General features: G+C 32.4%; 1 protein-coding gene across 1 annotated transcript in view; it reads right to left on the reverse strand.

Annotated features, from left to right (window-relative positions):
• Nucleotides 1-21,948, reverse strand: part of LOC107067017 (uncharacterized) — a 293,899-nt gene that overhangs the window by 50,000 nt on the left and 221,951 nt on the right. The window contains 1 exon segment of the mRNA XM_089179126.1: nt 17,608-17,720. The gene's annotated coding sequence lies outside the window, so the exon portion shown is untranslated.

Genomic DNA, 21,948 nt, shown 5'->3' on the forward strand with positions numbered 1-21,948 from the left:
AGATTATAGTATTTGTATTGTTACCGAGGAACATTTGACTCTTTAACAAATCATTTATTTATTTATTCGTACATTCAGAATTTGTTTATTTTTCTTTTTTGTTTTTTAATATTTATATACAGTTGAAGAAAAGTGTACATCTGCAATTGTATCGTTAAAAATAAACCTGAGTTAGAACAAAGTAAGAATCATTTTAATTAAAACGAAAAATCACTCATATATAAGAATTTTTATAACCGTACATCATCATCAAACAAACAAAAGAATATCGTGGTGTATTGCAATCGGTGAATATTTGACTTTCAAAAACAAAATTTCCAATCGATTCGACATCACGATATTACACTACATTCGCGTAAACGAAATCCATGTAACCAATGTAATAATATACATATGGATATGTATATATATATATATAGGTGCGTATACACATACACATAGACACATGTATGTGTACGTATTACCAAACGTACGTACATACGTGTACACACATCTCGTACACATCCCACACATATCACAAATGCAAAGGTTCGAGTTACAAATTTCGAAGTTCCAGATTGGAGTCGAGCATTCGAAGTTCCGGGATTGAACGCGAATATAACTAATCCAATCAGTGTGCGCTACGTTCACCGAATTCGAAAGCTTTCGAAAACGACGACTACAACTACGACTACGACTACAACTACGACTACGACTACGACTACGACGACAACGATGGATATACCCGTCGTTTCAACGACGGAAAGAATAGATTGACTTTTCGATGATCGGATTGATCTCTTTGAGGAATACATACACCCAAAATGTATCCCAGAGAACTATTCGTGTCGGATAAATCGAATCGATCGAAAATTCGTCGACTTTAACGACGATATAATTACGATCCTAACGTTAACGCACAGATTGAGTGAGTGAGTGAATGAATGAATGGAATAGCAAGTGTGAGCGAGAGCGAGCGAACGAATGTATATAAGAGAGAAAGAGAGAAAGACTGGAGGGAATAATCCGCCATACGTATAAATTCAAATGACTCGTTGCACCCGTAAAGCGAGCCGTGAATATTCATCGAGCTGGGTTTGCATGCTTGCTTTCTCCCTCCTTCCCTTTTCACCCCACCCCTCACCTTCTCACTCTCTCTCTATCTTTCTCTCCTTCTATCTTTCTTTATCTACTGAATTCTCTCTCGTTCTCTCTCGTTCTATCTCATTCTAGCTGTTTCGACCCTCCAACGCCGTTTGCGGACACTTGTCGTCAACTACACCGAGAGGAAAAGAGGGCGTCATCCGCTTTGTTAGCCACGGGTACACTTAACGGAAACCTCTACGTGCTGACTTCGAATTTTGCCTTATCCTTTTGCCTCGACCGAAGATCCGTAAGGGATTTTATCTCATCTCACGTAAGAGTATACTATCCCAACATGTTAGGTTTAGTTAATTGGTGGATATAATATTTATCGACATAGTCCTAGTGTTAACAGTGTCAAATAATAATGTGTTATTTAATCTTTATTTTATATAAATAATACTTTTTAAAAATATTTATTTAACTTGTTTTTTTCATCTGCCATATATATTTTTATTAATATTTTCATTATTTTTTATGATATGTTTGATCTTTGATTTATCAACAATTTACTTTATCATAATGACAAAAGATAAGGGTAAAAATTTTATTTATTTTCATTTGATATAAATAACTTTTTTTTTATAGAATATAAATCTTCGAACATACTTTTGAATTTTAATCAGCTTCTCTTTGCACTATTTGTTAATAATATTTGTCACGTATTTAAAAATTCTAAATTTCTACTTTATGCTGATGATTTAAAAATTTGTATTAGTATTAAAAGCCATCTCAGTGCCTATCTATTGCAATAGGATATTAATAGGCTACATGAGTAGTGTTTGAATAATAAATTGTCTCTCAACATATCTAATGTAAATGTCATACAGTACATTTTAATGTTTATTTGCAAAATTTTTAAAGATTTTATCAATTGCCTAAATATCATAGGCCTTTTCTTTCTCAATGTTCCATCCAAAAATCTTAAGAATCATGATTTTACTACATATAAAAGCTCATCACACCTCCTATGATTACTTTAACTGTTTTAATATAATAGAATGTCTCAATCTGTAAATTATGTTTATCGGCACATATATTTGTTTAATCAGTCCTAATCTTTCGTCAAATATTGTCTAAATCTTCTGTTACTATCTCTATTTTTTGTTTGTTATATCCGACCTTTTTGTAAAGTTTTGTGTTAATGGGTTAATCACGTAAATAAATAAATAAATAAATAAATAAATAAATAAATAAATAAATAATTCCTTAATTTTTTACGGTAACATATTTGACCGTTGACCTATCAAAAATGTGCCAAAGCTATCGTATCTATCTATCGAAATGCGGAAGAAAACGATCCCGTGAAACGGATCATTAAACATCATGCATCCTCGTGAATTCCATCTTCGAAAGGGGAACGTTTAACCTTTCCACTCGTGATCGAATCACCGCAAGGGATAATTATTATTCGGACGATCGCGTAATTAGTGCAGGGAACCTGAACGAAACCACGGATCGATTTGCTATTATACCGTTTGATTATCTGGTATCTTTACAAACCAAAAAAAAATCTTCTCGAAAAGTGATAAATAGCACTCAGAAACGTTTAACCCAATTTTTTTACTGATTAAATTCTAAATAAAAGAAAAACAAAAGGTTTCGAACGAGACCTTACTTGTTACTCTTTACAAAAGTTATATCACGGTCATGATAAAAAAAAGAAATGAAATAAAATGTAGATAATGTTCCAATTAAAACAAAAAGAAAATCTGAATTGCTTTGCAAAATTGAATAACTTTGTCGTCGTCGGAAAAAAAATTTGTCACAAAAATGTCAAATGTGAAAAATGTCTGAAGCTATGTGTATCAAATTTTTGTGCTGAAAAAAAAAAATTAAAAAAAAGACAAAAAAGAAAAGCTTGTAATCGATGTATCGTTCTACAGTCAAGACAGCATGAGAAAAAAACTAAACTAAATCCTCGGCGAATTGATAAAACCATTAAAAAAAAAAAATAAAAAATAAAAAGAGAAAAAGTATTGAGATTGGTGTCGAAATATTTTTTCTATCTCTCTCTCTCTCTCTCTCTTTTTCTCTCTTACACAGAGACACACATATACACTGTTCTCGATAAAACCGGTAGATTCACGAGGAAGCTCGGTGTCCCTCGTAGCACCCCAAGAGCGAATTTTTTCGCTCCCTTTCCGATAACGCTAAGCGCTAACGAGAGAATAATCGTCGTCGTTCATCCGTACGAGCCATAATAAACGTACACGTTGCTAACGGAAGAGAGAGAGAGAAGATTATGGGTAATATATATATATATCCTAAGTATGTATGCATGTAAATGTAGATGTATGTTAAACGAGAATGATAGAGAAAAAGAATTTGAGAGAAAGAAAGAAAATTATGGTTCATACACGTATATGTATACTTAGTATGTATGACGTGTAAGGATAGATGTATCTCTAAGCGAGAATGAAATAGACAGAAAAAAAAGAAAGAAAGAAACCAAGCTAGTTCGTAGAGAAAAGTAACGCTTATATATGTGCGTAAGTGAGAGTGAGAGTAAGATAGATAATAGATAGATAAAATATAGATAGATAGATAAAGAGAAAGAGAGACACTACACTATGCCATAGAGGAAAGCAACGTGGTAAATGGAACGCACGTGTTTGTGCCAGAGACTCGCGCCAATTGCAAGGTAGTAGAGAGGTGTTTTCCTCCCCTACTTCTCACGTTCACGCAATACACTCCCTAGACACCTGTGTGTATATGTATCGTTTTTTGTGTATAAGTATATACGTTTGCAAAGTTTATTCGTATTTGCGTGTATGTATGTATATATGTATGTATGTATATATAGGCAGAGACCGTCTATTTTGCATTAGAGGGAAACCGGTTTCACCGAAGCCACTTAATCATTCGTTTTCGTACGAACACAGTAAATGAATGTTTCTCTCCAACGGACCTTCCTCTCGTGCTATCCAACATTCCCTGAGTGAAAGAGATAGAAACAGAAAAAAAAACTTTTACTTGGAAATCTTTTTATAATTGTATACCGAATATATAGAAGTGGGCTTTGAATATATTGATTTATATATTTCAAATTGACTTATAAATTGTAAGGTATCTTTAATTTGTTATTTTATTTTATTTATTAATTTATTTTAATATATCTAATTATTGGAATATGCATTTACTTTTATCGATCCAAAAAAGAAAGACAAAAGAAAAAAAAAACACAAAAGAAGAAAAGTTGGAAATATATTCGAGTATTTTTCAAAGTAATTATTTCTTATTCGCTTTGACGACTCTCTCTCTTCCTTTTTCATTTTCTCATTTTCGAATAGTATACGAGCTCGTTTGTACGTTCGTCGTTCTTGATAAGAGCGGGCCTTCGCGTGCCGTTTAATTAACCAAAAAGGGGTATTGTCGTTAGAATCGACGGGAGGTTTGTCGGCTTTGAACTTCCTCGCCTTGGTCACGGAGTCACGTGTCATTGACGCCAAACAATTCACAAATGACACGCGTATATACATATAATATACACATAGAAAATACATATACGAAGCCGTATAGTGTAGTCGTCGCGTGTGGTAGTTACGTGTACGATGACGAAAATGAGACATCGTTGATTTCGGGGAAAGTATCATAGATTTGTAATCGATAAGAATAACAAGCTACGAATAAATATCAAACGTCAAACTGAGTATTTGAGCAATAATAAATAAAATTTCCCAAATTTGAGACTTAAAAAAGTACGAAGAAAAATTTCAAAATATTGGAAACAAAAAAATTTACATCGACGAGACGATTTTTTTATTTTTTTATTTTTTTTATATTCCCTATTTAAAATAAATCCAAACAGATATAATAATAAACGATTAAACGTTCATAATAGATATATGTTGAATATCGGAAAATGAATTAACGACACAAAACAGAGAACTGTTCGATTCTATAAATGTATATATATATATATATATATATATATATATATATATATATATAATGTATACGTCAAAGAATGACGATCGAACTCGACGGAAATCGTCGAAAGCGTTTCCTAAATTATTCCCAAACGTATGCGAACGATTGCCATTAATTTACACGGCGATGGAATGACGATAAAATCGATGTAAAATCCGTTAGTTAGGTTTATGTGAGCGTGTGTGTCACACGCGAATCTTCTTGGTGTTTGATGTGTATGTGGCGGTGTAGTGTTTTGTATGTATTTGTGGGTTAGTTCCCTTTCGATCGCACACATTCAGTCTCACCTCGTCACGGTTCAACTGACAGATGCCGACCGACCGAACGATGCTCGAGTTTACGGCCGGAAAATTCACAAACGAGCGAGAAGATGTGCCTCGCTATTACATACATATACGTATATACATACATACATATACATATTCAATCGATCACGAACGAACGAACGAACGAACGAACGAACGAATGAACGAACGAACGTACCATCGACGCCAGGTAAATATACATACACGTGCCGATTGAATTGGATGGTTATCCTTTGAAAATCGATTTTTTTATTTCTATTTCTTTTTTTGTTTTCTTCTTCTTTCCTCCCACAAGTTACAAAGAATCATTATATTCCTATAGAAAAAGAAGGAGAATATCATTGTTGTGTTTATCAATCTATCACAAACGTCAGAGTGATTAATTAAAAAAAGAAAAATAACAAAAAAAAAATAAAGAAGAGACTTTAAAGGGTTCGTATCGTGTAATACTTCTTTCTGTTCGTCGGAAAAAGGAAGAAATATAGTCATTTTGTGAAATTCCTCTTTGCGAATTATCCCCAACTCGCAAATGCTTTTCTCTCTCTCTTGTTTTCTATTTCTCTCTCTTATAACAAACGTCGCCTCAAAGCATTTTTCCAAGTTACAAAATTCACTCTCTCTCTCTCTCTCTCTCTCTCTCTCTCTCTCTCTCTCTCGCTAAAACCACAATTTAATTAGATTTGGTTCCATACGATTTTTCCGAGCTTTACAATGTGTTGTCTATTACACGTGCGATATCATGCTTTTCTATTTTTCTTTATCTTTTTTTTTGTCTTTTTAAATTCTTCCTTGCCGAAGGAAACAAAGTACTATATTATTATTATTATTATTATTATTATTATTATTATTATTATTATTATTATTATTATTAGTATTATTAGTATTATTATTATTATTATTATTATTATTATTATTATTATTATTAGTTATTATTATTATTATTATTATTATTATTATTATTATTATTATTATTTTGAAACATAAGGAGAGAATATAAAACATTAAAAATCCACCTTTGTTGGAAAGTAACAAATAATAAATTGATTATAGGAATATTAAATGTAATCATTTATTTCACGAACGTAAACATTGCTTTCGCACTGTCAACTTTAACTTATTCACGCATGCACGCAAATAAAATGCACGTACGCACGCAGGCACGCACGCACGCATATACGTGAACAAAGTACGCACGCACGAACATACGCACGCACGCACGCACGTATATTCCCCTCCTACTCTTCCTATTTTCCAAGCTAGAAATTTCGCTCTACATTTCGCGGCACGGCTCTCGCACGTAATTATTTTACCTCCCAGGTTTGCATATCGCGTCGCATGTCGCCCGTAATATTTTCCGGCAAATCAAAATAAAGCACGTAATTACATTGTACCAGGGATATACCCGTACTCGGCCCGCGATCAAAATTCGAGCTCTTTAACGTACACGCGTGTTTCTCCCCCTTCCCCCTCACCATCTAACGAATCGCGATCAAATCACGTTGAAATCTCCAATGTATTTAACGACTATGTGAAACCTCCTACACCACCTCCTCTTTCACCGACTCTTATTTAAATCAATTGGAGTGAATGAGAGAAAATATGAAAAAAATGAATAATCACGAAGTAAATGAAAACCCCATATCTTCATCTTATATTGGATTAAAAAGAATGAAACTGATTGAGTTAGAATTTTCTCTTTTTAATTCAATGATCACGCGCAATTTGGTTACAAGTATATTGCGATGTATATATGAATAAAAGAACTACTAGTACTCGAGAAAAAAAAGAAAAAGAAAAGAAATGGGAAAATAGGGAAAGAAAAACTTGAACAAAAGTTGACATACATCATTGAAAGTTTACGCGTGCGTACGAGCGAGAAAACGTTAAACGAGGCTCGAAATCGTCAACAACGAAACAAGCGTTCACCGAACACGCGCGAGAGAGGAGACAGCGATATGACCAATCATTTTTCTGATTGAAGAGTACTATACATATATATATATATATATATATATATATATATATATACATATGAAACATTCATACATACATACATATGTATAAACGTTCGAATATAGCCCCTCATATATCGAGTGTGTTATGCACGTACTTGCAAAAGGCGTATATTGTGTGTGTGCGTGTCGGTTTATCGGCGTGGTTTGATGTGCTGCGCCGAGGTTATCGATGATGCATTTGCAGCTGCGACAAGTACGACCAGAGCGAGAAAGCCATACAAAGCTAAAAGGGAAAGAGAAAGAGAGGAACAGAAAGAGGGAGAGGAAGAGAAGAGGTGGTTTACGATGTCGATGTCGGTGATTGTAGTTGTGTGGATGCCGGCGTTCGACCGATACCAAATCGATATCTCTCGTCGTGGCACTGTGCTCGGTGCTCTTGCACGACCGGAGATACGAAGCCGTACGTGTTTCCCGTCCATATGTTTGTGACCATATATGTGTATATATGTGTATGTGTATATGTGTGTGTCAGTAAGCTCGTCGCCCTATTATCGCTTATACGAGTCCACAATTTTTCCACGTCGAATAAGCGACAAATTCTTTATCCTTTTCTTTTTGTTTCTTAAAACACCTCTTATTTCAACGAAAATTTATTAAATTCGATGATATATATATTATAAGTGTAGTAGAAAATTTATCGTATAACGGAATCAACGATATTACGACCACTACTAACCATTATTCTCATATAACGCGTGCTACGTAATCAAATGTTGGAAGTTTTTTTATTGAAAAATGAAATTTGCTTTTAATCAAACGTTGTTCCATCGTTGTTCTTCTTTCCTTAACGATATTTATTTTCTTCTTTCGTAATTGTTTCTTTTTATTATATTTTTTTAATCTTCAAACAATGTATTATTATGAATGATTTACGAAAAAGATGAATTATCTCATTTTAATATTAATATCTAATACGACATTATTCCGAAGTTATTGCAAATAAAAAGAAAATAATAATCATGTTAGAAGAGAAAAATGAATACGACGATTTACTATATAACGCGAATTTCACGTATCGTTAACTATAACGTAACACGAATATACTTAATTCTAACTATCACCTACAAACTCGAATTAAGAAGAAAAATTGAAATAAAATAAAATAATCAATTCTATACGAGAATCGTATAAACGATCGAAAAATGATCGTTGTAAGTTGGAAAAAAAATTTGCAGAAGAAGTGTTCTTCTCGGTTCAGAGTATCTTTCTCGACACGTCGGAAGGACAGGAAAGTCCTTTCTTGTTTTCGTGCCACGAATCTAAAACTCGTCGTACACTTATTCTTCCTCTCTCTCTTTCTCTTTCTCTCTCTCTCTCTCTTTTGTCTCTTGCAGCAAAGCACAGCAACTCTCGTTCTATCGTTTAAGCTTCGTAAAGAAAAAAAAGCGGGAACAAAAGAGAGAAAGAGAAAGAGAGAAGAAAAAAAGGGGGAGGAAGGGAGTACATGCTTGAAAAGCCGCCAAGTCTTTTCTTTTCCTACTATCGAAGTAACGTGCCACTATTCCTTCTTCCCCACCTCTCCACCCTACTAAACTCTTCTCCCACGATTTTCCCTCTCAGGAGAGAAGGGAAGTAAACCCCAGCCAGCTTTCGCTTCGATGTCCGTCTCTTACATGTGTGGTGGTGGTGGTAGGTAGGTATCCGCGAAATTGCTCGGAAACTTCTGGCAATAAGTCGACGCTCACAAATCGAGAGAAAAAGAGAAAGAACTAACGGTGTGTGTCTTTTATTTCATTCGTGCAAACAAACCTTTTTTTGTTTTCTTTTTTTTTGCGAGAAGAACAGTTCGAAAAATGTCTGAAGGGATTTTGTGTAAACGCTTTTTTTTTTACGCGAGCAACATCTCTTTTTTATCTTTTTTTTGCTTTCTCTTTTTTTTTTTTTTTAACTTTTTTCTCCTTTTTTTACTAATCCACTCTTTTTGAGTTTCCTTTTTTCTACTTTGAATCCAATTGTACATTTGTCATCACTGTCCCTCGATTTTCATTTTTCTATCAACAACACCTTTTATTTTATTATCTTACAACTTTTATTCGTCTTTTTACATTTGCTATACATAATTATTTGAATTTAAATTAGAAGTATTTTGTTTCATTTCTACAAACGAATTTAAGAAAAAAGTTCGACAAATGTTTAAAAAGATTTTTTATTTAAAACGTTTTCAAGTGTGCAATAGCATATATTTTTTATCTATTTTTCTTCTTCTTTCTTTCTTTTCTAATTTAAGTTTCTACGTTTTTTTTTTCTTGACTTTATCAGTCACGTTTGTCACAGTACTGGATTTCTTTTACCGTTTCGATCGATAGTTCGACACTTATCTTTTACAATTTTAATTCGTCTTTACAAGTAATACACGTAATTGCATTACCATAAAGGTAATATATTGAAAAAATTGAAATCGTATTTGTAATTTAGCGAAGAGGTAAAAACCGAAGAAAGAAATCGATAAATAGATAGATAAATAGATAGATAAATAGATAGATAGATAGATAAAGAAAGAAAAAGAAAGATGAAGAATAATACGAGGAGAAAAAAAAGTGGTTGACATGATCGAGGGCGTAAAAATAGGGTGGGTAATGCTCTAGTTCTTTAAAAGCGAGACCACAAACGTAGCAGCCAGTCAACAGCACTTATTGCATCCGAGCGAAAGAACGAGGAACTTTTATCTTCGGCGGTAGACCAACGAAAAACGTTATTTTTCTCGACGTTATGCCGAGACTACCACGAGAAAACGAACGAACAAATGAAGGAATGAACGAGTGAACGAATGAACGAACCGACCTGACCCATCTTTCAAATCGAGTCTTTTTCTAGAGTTTCTGAAAGAAATTTATTCGTGTTTCGTCAGTACTTGTGCTTTTCAAAATACACGAAGAACTTCTCAATTGTGTCATTGCGCGTGCTGCTACTCCAGAGCACTTCTAAAGTGTTGTTCCGCTTTTAAAACATATGTTTCTACTATCGTTTATAAAAAAGAGAGAGAGGAGAAAAAAATACATGACATTGATTGAACGAATATATAAATATTTGTCTTTTCTTTATCGATTTATTTCTATGAAATGGATTAAAAGGAAATAAGGAATTTGTATTACTTGATTTAAGGATATATTTAACCCACTGATTGCCAGACATTTTTAGAGGGTCTTGCTTTCGGTGCCATTATTTTAAAAGAATACATGAAATTTTTAAAAATATAATAATATTAAGTTACTAATATAATATTGTAATGGCATTTACAATAATTGATAATTAATGTTTTTTACATCATATAAATATTTTATTCAACCTTTTTAATAATTCTTAACGCAAATAACCATTTGTAATTAATCTACACTTGCAGCACACACTACGAGATATCTCGTAGTTGGCAGTCAATGGGTTAATAAACATTCAACCTCACTAACTTGTAAACTTTGTACAAACTTTGTACAAAACAATTTGTTTTATACCAATTTTCAAAGTCGATTTTTCTTATATTTTTGCCTTTATAGTTTCGATAAGAGACAGATTTTCAAAAAGTATCAGTTTTATTATCAAATACCGAATATTTTGGAAGAAAATGAGAAACAATGTGGTATAGTCCAATTTGATTCTCAACGTCTCATTTGTTATATATATGTATATATAAGGATGAGGGAAAATGAGAGATAAAGAGTGCATGTGCGTACGTATGCAAAAACATTTCTGGGAGTATTGATAGTCGTCGAGTAAATGCCTTTATTTGGTGCGTGCGGCAATTGAATGTGAATGTAAATGTGTGTGTAAAGGCGTCGCGACTGAAAGAAAGCGAGCACGTTTTATCGTATTTGAAATGCGACACCTTTTGATAATATTGCTTTGTGCATTATGAATGCGCCGAAGTCTCCCGAATATTCTCGGTTCGGAAGTATCGAAAGATTCAATCTTTATCTTATCAAGAATGGTCTGGATACTTCGGGAATAGATATAGGAAGTAGCGATTACCAATAGTGGGGGATGACAAGGCATCAAAAAGGCAACCAGCAGTTGCCTTCTTGATTCGGTGCAATTACGTGTTTGTGTTACGAGTGTGTTACGAGTGTATTACAAGGGTGTTACGTTAAACTATAGATACTCTTCATATTTTATCTCTTACTTATTATTATATTTTATCTAACATCTAATATCTATAAATACTTTTTTTTATAATAAATCTTACTTATATATATACTATAGAGTTATTCGTGTAAAATGGAAGTCAGATGATAACAAGAGTAAGCGAGCTGGCAAGAATGAAAGAGAGGAGAAAGGAGAGGAAGAAATAGGAGAATGGGTAAAGTGTGAAAATATGAACTGATTTATTCGACACTCGATTCATCTTTCGAGGACATACGACTAATAGACGTATGCAAATTGGAAGGTTAAAGGGAAAACCGCATTTTGCATACGAGATAAATCGACTTGATACGAAGCAAGAGAAATCTTTCTTCTCTTTCTTTCCTTCTTTCTTTCTGTTTGTCTCTTTCTCTCTTTCTCTCTCTCTTTCTTTCATTCTCACGTTCTTTAGGTGTTCATCTTCTCCACAGTTTCTCTCTACTACGGGGGCGCGTCTAAATGTAAAGAAGGGGGATTGGAGAACGCGAAAGTGGATCATGTTAAATCCTTTGAATTATGGAATTTAATTCTACCGAGGGATTTCTACGGTCGTTAGCCTTTTAAATATAACACTGACGGAAGAGAAACCAAGTTCGCTGAAAGATCGTGTAAAGAGCATCGTTAATCGTCGCGCAAGGCGATTTACTTAATCTGTTGACTGGGAACGTAACATCGTCCTTACTTATCAAAATTCAAAGAGAAAAAGAGAGAAGAGAGAGAAAGAATCATACGATTTTACTTATACGGAAAGAAAATCCTACTAAACTTTCACTCTACGGTAGAATACTACATATGTAATTCCTTGTGACTGTTGTTAATCGTGTGGTAGAAAAATAAAATCAATCTTCTCTCACCTATTTTTCTCGTTCCTCTGTCCATTTATCACATTTTCCGTATTAAATCATTCTTTCTTTTTTAAGAGAAAAAAATAAATAAAAACGAAAGTAAGAGAAACAATAAATTTCCTAAGTAAACAAGTTATATTATAATGCGTTGTATTTACATGAATGGACACAATCCAATAATACATTGAAAGACACAATGGGAATAGATAAAATCAAATATCTTTTTTTTAGAAATAGGACGTGATATGTGTCAAGAAAAAATCCATCTTGAAGGGATAAAAAAAGAAAAGTAGAGGAAAGAGAAACACGACATTTTTACGTGTTTTAGAGTGAAAAAGAAAAAAAGAAAGAAAGAAGGGTGGGTAGTAGGTAGTCGAGATGCTAACAGGAATAACGCGTTTACACCGCGACACTTTTCACGGGGTGTTTCAACGGCAAGGAAGGCCGTGCTCTCGGGCCGACACCCTTGGCACAACGTTTGCAAGACCGGAGGGTGCAAACTGGGAAAAGATGAGAACAAAAAAGTGAGAAGGTGTGAGAAAAAGAGAGAGAGAGAAAAAGGGACAGGTCTATGCCATACCGTCCTCAAAAAGCACACATAACACGCTTTGGAAAGAAAGCTGGTGCGTGCGTGGGATGACAAACTTGCACTTTTCTTCAAACCACCTTTCCTCTTCTCCCTTCCCTACTATTTCTTTTTATTTGTATTCTCTTTTATTCTCTTTCCCTCTTCCCCTACCCCGCTGCTTTTGCCCACGTTTATTCATGTTCTTTCAAAATTGTGTTTACGAATTATAATTTGATTGTAATTATTGAAATGTAATTATAAGCTAATTAAGATTTCACTCATGATAATCTACGTTAATGTTTTTTAATATTCATTAATTTTATTTAATACTTTAGATTTGTGATTATAAAAACCATAATTTGTAAATTAAAGTATATCGCAAATATTTAAATGCATCATTGCAAATGACATTTTATCGAATGAAAACAAAATAATTATTGACATAGAAATAAATAATAATGCGTTTGATCGGAAGAAAAGAAAAAAATGTTTAAGAACCCTTCATCACAATGTTTTAATACAAGAATATAAATATATCTATTTATCGAAGAATTCATTTCTTTTTTAGAAATTGTCATGTCATAATAATAATAACAAAATAATAATAATAATAATAATAATAATAATAATAATAATAATAATAATAATAATAATAATAATAATAATAATAATAATAATAATAATAATACGTATAGTACCAGTTATCGAATCAAAGCCACAAACGCAGAACAATCGTGCAGGTTGATAAATTATCGATAGGTCGCTTTATCGAGCGATAAATGCGCCACGGGTCCGTTGTATAATCCGACTGTAATAGTAATCCTACGATTATTCCGATATTTGTGTTCTCACGATTACCATTAGACAGATCGCTCGCGACCTAATGACATAATCGAGATCCCGAAGCTCACTGTCAATTTAATGCATTCCTATTAAATCCATAGTTGGTGGCTCTGCTACCGATCAGGTCCCCGTCTACAACTACACGATCTCTATTATGTATTACATTATATATATACATATATCCTTATATACAATACTAAGAAATATATGTATACACATATAAACACGTATTTGTGCATGTATACACATCCAAGATATATATATATATATATATACTGTATATACATATATATACAACACACATATATTAACAAGTAACTATTCATGTACACAAATCCAAGTATATATATATATAAATATAACATACTATCAACAATCCTTGTTCAAGTTCGCGTGTTCATTACGCACGCGCACATAAAAGACAAAATCGTGAGACATGATTCTTACCACGTTAAAACCGGTTGGCGAAGGTAGAGGCAGACTATCTTATTTGAATTGCTAATTAGGTGCGTGCGGTATTACTGTAAATCGACGCTCAGACAACTACTGTTAAGCGAGTAACTCGTACACACGAAATTCACTAAGTCTCGTATTACTTTCTACCGAACGTCCTATTCTTTTTTTTTTTTCTTATTCTTTTCGTTTCTATTTTCTGTATTTCTCAACTCTCAGTCTGATAAATGAAAATATGTAAAACACTAATTAGAAAGTTTATTGAAAGATTTATATCGTGTAATGTAGTGTTCGAGAAGTATTCGTACTCTAACTGTTAATTTAAATTAATCAATATTTTCTTGTAATACAATATTTCCAAATTCTTATACACAGAAACACATTATTTTAGCATTACTAAACTTTTACGTTGATTTTTAAATTTATTGTAAAAGAGTATTTTATTTTAAGAAAAGTAGAAATTGTACATAACTGATAAAAAAATTGGTCTCACTGAATGATATTCAATCGTTTCAAAAAAAAAAAAAAAAATATTATAAGATACAAAAGAAGACTAACCAAGTATTATTTACAAAAAAAAAATAGTAATTGTATTGTTATTAAATCTTTTTTTATTCTTTAAATGAAATTATATTTCTGTAACAATAAAATCTTTTATTGCGATTAAATTTATATCAATGTGACAGATTTTTTTTCTAATATATTAAAATATGTTTCTGCGTGTAAAAAACATTTCGAAGCCTTTTATATTACAATCAAATACCAATTATTTCAAATATACAGTAGGAAAGAGAATACGAATATAATACTCTTATGATTCACGTTGTTTGTATTTATTTTTGAACATCTTATAACTACTAATTATCGTACGCACACATAGAAAGCGATACTGTTAAATAGATATGTGATTGATGATCGGAAACAAGAGACATTGATTTTAATGTAAACAACATGGTAAAGGTAAAAGGAGGAGTAAGAGGGGTGGCAACGGGGATGAGGAGGGGAGAATATAGCATAATTTCCTTCGCTTAGTATGCTCGCGAAACCTTGATACTCGAGTAGAGCCCATAAATCCAGGGTGTCGTCGATGCAATCAATTCACTTTAATCAGAAACGTCCAACCGAGTCGCGGACTCTTCTTATTAACGCAGCTGCAACCGAGAATGGTTGCATTAGATACAGTTCCTTGCAAAAGTATAATACGATCGTTTAAATTTTAACGACTGAAATGAAAGTAAAAAGAAAAAAAGAGAAAAAAAAATAAACATAATTATTAGTTAGCAGCATTCTCATGATTTTGTATTTCCAACGTTTTGTAGGATGAAATCCTTTTAATCGATTATCGTAGGATAATTTACAAAAGTTTATAATCATAGAATTCTAATAATTTTTAATGTGAGAGAATATACAAAACATAATTATATGTTCCTAATAATCATTTATTTAACACCTTGATCTACGCGATATCTGAAAATTTCGCGTGCTAAAAGAAACAAGAAAATTCATCGCGCGCCGTGCAATTCAACTGTTTCGCCATGTACCCGCTCGTTTAAAACACATTCTTTACCACGAATCAGACTCGTGGTGTTCTCTTATGGCACAAATTCTTTACTACGAGTTAGACTCGTGGTGTTCGCTTATGGCACAAATTTTTTATAACGAGTCAGACTCGTGGTAATAGATCAAGGAGTTAATGTTAAAAATTCTATTAAAAAAAAAAAAGAAAAATTTCATTGCCGCATGTAACTCGGTCGCAAAAGTAATAAACAATACGAATTATACGTTCACGATTTAATCTTACTTTAGATAATATAAAGTAACTCTTCCTTTCTTTGTTTCTTTACCGAGTTAAAAATGAGACTTTGAGTAGTAAATCAAAGAAGATAAAAAAGAAATATGACAAAGTTCCTCCTTAATTATCTCGGTATAAATTATTATCTACGATCACAACCTAGCTGCTCGTAGAAAGGTTTAAGTAAATTAATTATACGAACATTATAAGATCGTGAAAGAGGAAGAGTCATAAACATTTTGTTTCTTTTTTTTCTTTCTTTCTTTCTTTTAATTCACTTCAGTCAACTTATACCCGAGAACCGATGTACTCGCGTTTTGAAATATTTCTTGAATCATTTTCTTTTTATTTCTTTTTTTTGCTAGAATATTATAATACTTCTGCGAGCAACTGTATTATATCCGTACGTACGTAAGTACGCATGGCATGCATGTATGTACGTATGTATGTATATACACACACATACATATTTACATGCATGCATGCATATGCGGCCCGGGTCCGTGCGCCATTAAAAGCAACGACCGGAATTATTTGCAAAGTGAGAAGACGGAAACGCTCGTTACTACCCGCGTTGAGAAACGTGTACATGCATAGAAACTCACGTGTGATCTCTACTATTTATTCTTCCTCTCCTATATGTTTTTATGTAGATGTATGTGTATTTGTGTTCACATATCATTGACTGTCTACCAATATACGTAATAAGAATGAACGTCTTCGAATTATAAGGGTGAAACGTTATTTAAATAATTATACTGACGCGTATCTACATTTCAAAATGCACTCTTATTTTTTTTTCAAAAAAATTAAATGAAGAAAAAAACAAAGGACAAGTTTTGCAATGATCATTGATTCTTTCCGTCATTTAAACGATCGATTCTCTACGAAACTTTTAATATTTTCGTTAAAGTCTCTGCGATGCAATATTTTTTCAGACAAAAGTTTAAAAAATACAAGTTCCTATTCAAAAATAAAAAAATAAAACAAAAAGAAAGAGAATAAAAAGTGGACTTGAAATAACTATTGGAAACTTTCCGCTAAATAAAAATTCAATAGGTATCGTAATATTGTGTTTTTCTTTAAAATTAGAAGACTTCATCGGTTTGACAAAAAATTTTGCTTAAACAAAAAGAAAACACCACGGTTTTTTAGATAAACATTTCTAATCAATATTACGAACATTTTTATATGTAACACAAATGATAATAATAATATTATTATTACGAGCTTCGTAAATGAATGAATAAATAAAAAGCAAAAAATTATATATGGGATGGGAAGTGGGATTAGTTAACAGAGTAGCGATATATTATTATACGAAAAAAAGTCTCTTGTCCGTTTAAATTTTGTTTTGATCTCTTTCTAACTACTCGTAAAAGAATAATCATGTTCCTATTTTCGCATAAGCAGACAGGTGTGTAAGTACTCTTGCGTATCCGCGTAGCATGTCGTCTAACGGGGTAAAGCGAAAATGCAGGAGGAACGATTATACGGGCTGAGTACGAAAGAGTGTTAAAAAAAGATAAAAAGAGCTAAATAAAAAAAAGAAAAAAAATAACAAAAAATATATAAAAGGTAAGGGAAGGAAAGGGTCTATAAGGCAAAAGAATGATACCTGGTGTGGCTGCAGGGTGTCGGGGATGGGCTGCGGGCTATTAGCCGGCCGTGCTTATAGGACGCATCAGCGCAACCTCCACCTCCAAGCCTTTCCAATTTTGTCTCTGCATTCTGTAAACAATACCAAATGATAATTACATTATTTATTATCCTAATTAACGAATACTTGCATTTATATACCAATGGATCAAATCCAAAAATTGAATTTATTTTATGTTTTATTATATATTATATATATATATTATTATATATTTTATTATATATAATATATATACAGAATGATTTATTAACTCTTGCCACTTAAATAACTTCGAAAATATGATAGTAGCAGAAAACTTTTTAAAGATAAAGTTGCATGAAAAATTCAGGACTATAATATGACGTTAGTTTCTTTTTTGCTAGGTTCAGTATCTTTCGAGATTTATAGGTCAACTTTGCTTTTTTTTAAATACAATGCTATATTTTAATATTTATTTTCTGATAGCGGCTATATATATATATATATGCTCACTCGATTGATATAATTATCTACATTTAGTATATGTTGCTATGAAAGACCTACATTAGAGAATATCAAGATTCACATGGTCGCTTGGTGTATGTTAGAAATATTAATGTATCAGAATAAACCCAAATATTCTGTATTTCACCAACGTATTTGGTATGAGTTGACAAGCGACTATGTGAATCTTAACATTCTCCAATTTAGATTTTTCACAATAAAGTATATATATACTGGGTGGGGCAATATCTCTGTCCAGTTAAAATATTGTCGTTGTTTATAACAATATGAAAAATTTTATATATAACTACTCCTTCACGTACTATCCATTTATTTGGGTAAAGTTCATTCAGTGCATCTCTTACACTCCGCGCCCAATATACTGGACATCCGTCGTGCTGTAACCACATCATTTGGCGAAAGTTTAGTGGTACATTTTCCAATAAAGTCCCCAATTGATAGTTGCAACATGTAATAGCATAAGTTTAGAAATGATAAGACATATACGCGATGCAGCAATACGAAGATTACAACTTTGCTTTGCTTTGGCGTTAACGGTCACCACTTCGAACATCTTCTGTAATGTAAGAAACTTTATTTTTTATCACATTTGACATCGCATGACCTTGAATAATAGCTCGTTAAATTCGTCTCAACATTTGCCATTACATCCCATTAAAAAAAATATAATATTCATTTAAAAAAATGCAGGTGACCTTGAAATCTCCTCTATGCCTCCACCCACGCAAAAAACGTTCAAGCCAAAAAATGCCCCTCATCATGCCATGTAAGTTGCGTATATAAAATTTTTCATAATGTTATAAACAACGACAATATTCTAACTGGGCAGAGATATTGCACCACCCTCTATATATAAAGGATTTGATTGATTGCAGTATAAAATATTGAATAATAGACATCACAGTAACTATTTTAGCATTAAACCTACTATCCGTGGTCAGATAACTCGCTGCATAATAAACGTTCGTTCACAGAAATATACATATACAGTACATACAATCTTTCCATTTTGTTTTCGGTCTTCGTCATACTTATTATTAGCATTATCCCAAGGTATACATAAACACCAAATCTCGTATCCCACACATTTATACTTCAACTGTTTGAAAAATCTTTTTATTAGCATCAGCATTAGCATTACATAATTTCTAATATATGACAAACTTTAAAAATCTAAAAAGATAAAAGTTAACCCGTATATATCAACGCGCATTTCATTTGAAGTTTTAAAATTAAATTGTTTTTTGTAATTTTAATTTTAATTAGAAATATTGATCAATGGTATTTATTGGCAGGCAGAAATGTTTGAACGACAACAACAGATGTGCTTAAAATCTCTAAATTTATTTACCTGTAATAACACGAGTTCGCCTATTATTATACTTCCGAATATTATACGAGTTTGAAAATAATCTCTTTTTATAATTACACACGAGTTACAGATTTTAATTGGACTCGTACAAAAAAAAAAAAAGAAATGTTTTCATATAAAAACTAATTTCGATATACAACATAGGTGATAGACAAATAGTGTTACATTTTGTAAAAGGGGTGGAAAATAAGAGGAAACTAAAAAAGTAACTCAAAAGAAAAAAGAAAAAGAAGGGGAAAAAAGTAGAGAAAAGATAGAAAGAAGGAAGGATGTCCGTTGGGTGTTTGCACTAGAGCGCCGGTGTTGCATCAGTATGCGAACGGTGTGTCTGATTAAACGTCGATATGTTCCCTTCCTCACCCTATTTCGCCTTCCACCCTCGTGTACACACAGAAAAGGGAATCACGAACGCGCAAAAGCACGCGCCTACCACCACTCTTTTGCGATCGTTGCTACTAGAACAACATAGTCGTAGAACTTGAGGGATTTGATCGACCGAATGGAAAAAAAACCTTGAGGAATTTTTTTTTCATGTTATGTTTTACATCTTACCACCTTCTTTCTTTATTTTCTTTTTTTTTTCTTTCTCACTAAACGAATAATCTTTACCTCTTTTTTCTCTCTTTTTTCTTAATACTTCGATTAATACTTATACTCGACAATTCGAAAAAAAAAAAAAATAATAAGTAAATGACTTAATCGAGCGTTTTAAGACGATTCAATGAAACGAGTTCTTTTAGCGGGGCCAATTAAACCGAGTTCTTGAAAAAGAGAAAGAAATAGTAGAGTGAGTTTAGCTTTCGAATTATGCTCGAGTATACTTGAACAATGCTCGAGATGAGAGAGAGAAAGAGAATGAAAGATAATGCGTGTGTGAGTAAGAGAGAAAGAGAAAGAGGTAGAAAGAAGTGCAAACGAAAAAAAATTGTTTGTGTTATTCCTTTTATTTTCTTCAAATCAACGATAATGAAATTTCAAGTGTAAGAATAATCGTTTTAAATTCGTTTCAAATGATTTAGATAATTTACAGGTAATAATGTTTGATATCGTCTAACGCAGGGATTCTCAAACTAGTTTAATTTGGTAGTTAATAAATAAAAATCCAAAAATATTTATTACCATCATAAAATCATTTTTACTGATTAAAATTTAATACATCAAAAATGAAGTATGTTGTATTTATAATCAAAGATTAAAATATTTTAAATTCACATTATTCAATTATATTCGTAAATGATACACGTTAAAATATTTAAATACATTTTTCTGTACATTTATTGAAATATTTTGTGTTAAAATTGTATCACCAAAAAACAATAATGTACAATAATTTAAAAAATGATAATCCAGCGTACCAAATGATCAGTTTTCAGATCGTAAGATTAAAATATATTATTATGACGTTACGATTGTAATAAATCAATGAGAAATAAATTTATTTAAACAACAAAAAAATAAATGGAAGACGACAATTCTCGTAACGTAGTTCATACTTCATTTTAATTTCCAGATTATCAGTTTTTTCTTATAATCCCATTTTCGATAACACGATACGCTCAACGATATTATCCGATTTTATTTCGTTTTTTTCTTTTCCTACTTCCGTTTATTTTTTCCATATTTCCCGTGTAAAACGCGAGCTCGACCACGAACGCTTTTTAAGGGTCGGCGTCTATGGTGTAATACGTACACATACACATACACAAAAACACACATACACGCGTATAGGAAGGAAGGAAGGAAGGAAGGAAGGGCAGGTTGCCTGACGCTCTCGCCGTTCGTAGGAAAAGTTTATATTGGATTTCATATTTAATGGAACGCACACTCTCTTGCCACTATCGCTACCACCACTACCATCACACAACCACCACCCACCCCATCACTACCAACTACCACACATTCGCTTTCCAGATAAATTATTTATGTTGAGACAAGCTTCACCTCTGTTTCTTGCTTGCTAAAGGTGACGAAAAATGAAACTACGAGAAAGTAGAGAAAAGTCCCCTTTTACGAGAAATAAACGTGGATAGATAGAAATAACATGGCACATAAAAAAAGAAAAAAAAAGAAATAAAACGTCCAAATCGAACTTTTCGATTATATTATTTATACCCTCTAACATAAAATGAAGAAAAAAAGAAAGAAAGAAAAAAAATGGAAAAAGAAGGAAAATCGAATACCTACGAGAAAGAAATCGAAAAAAAAATCAAAAAATAAAATAAAAACAACCGATAGTTAAGTTGTTCGTTAACGAGACAATAAAGTAACGACGCGTAAGGGTATTTTCGATATTCAACCTTAGTAGAACGTAATTAAACAACCTATTCAAATTCTAGCCTCATTATGCAGATTTAAGGAGGGATAGAAATGAGTGGGAGGGACGATGGGAAAACTGTTATTAAATTTATCGTCTGAAGAGGGCTGAAAGAGAGAGAGAGAGAGAG

The sequence above is a fragment of the Polistes dominula genome, unplaced genomic scaffold, assembly GCF_049000335.1.
Source record: "Polistes dominula isolate Pdom_NZ unplaced genomic scaffold, Pdom_raw_medaka contig_37, whole genome shotgun sequence".
Taxonomy (NCBI): domain Eukaryota; kingdom Metazoa; phylum Arthropoda; class Insecta; order Hymenoptera; family Vespidae; genus Polistes; species Polistes dominula.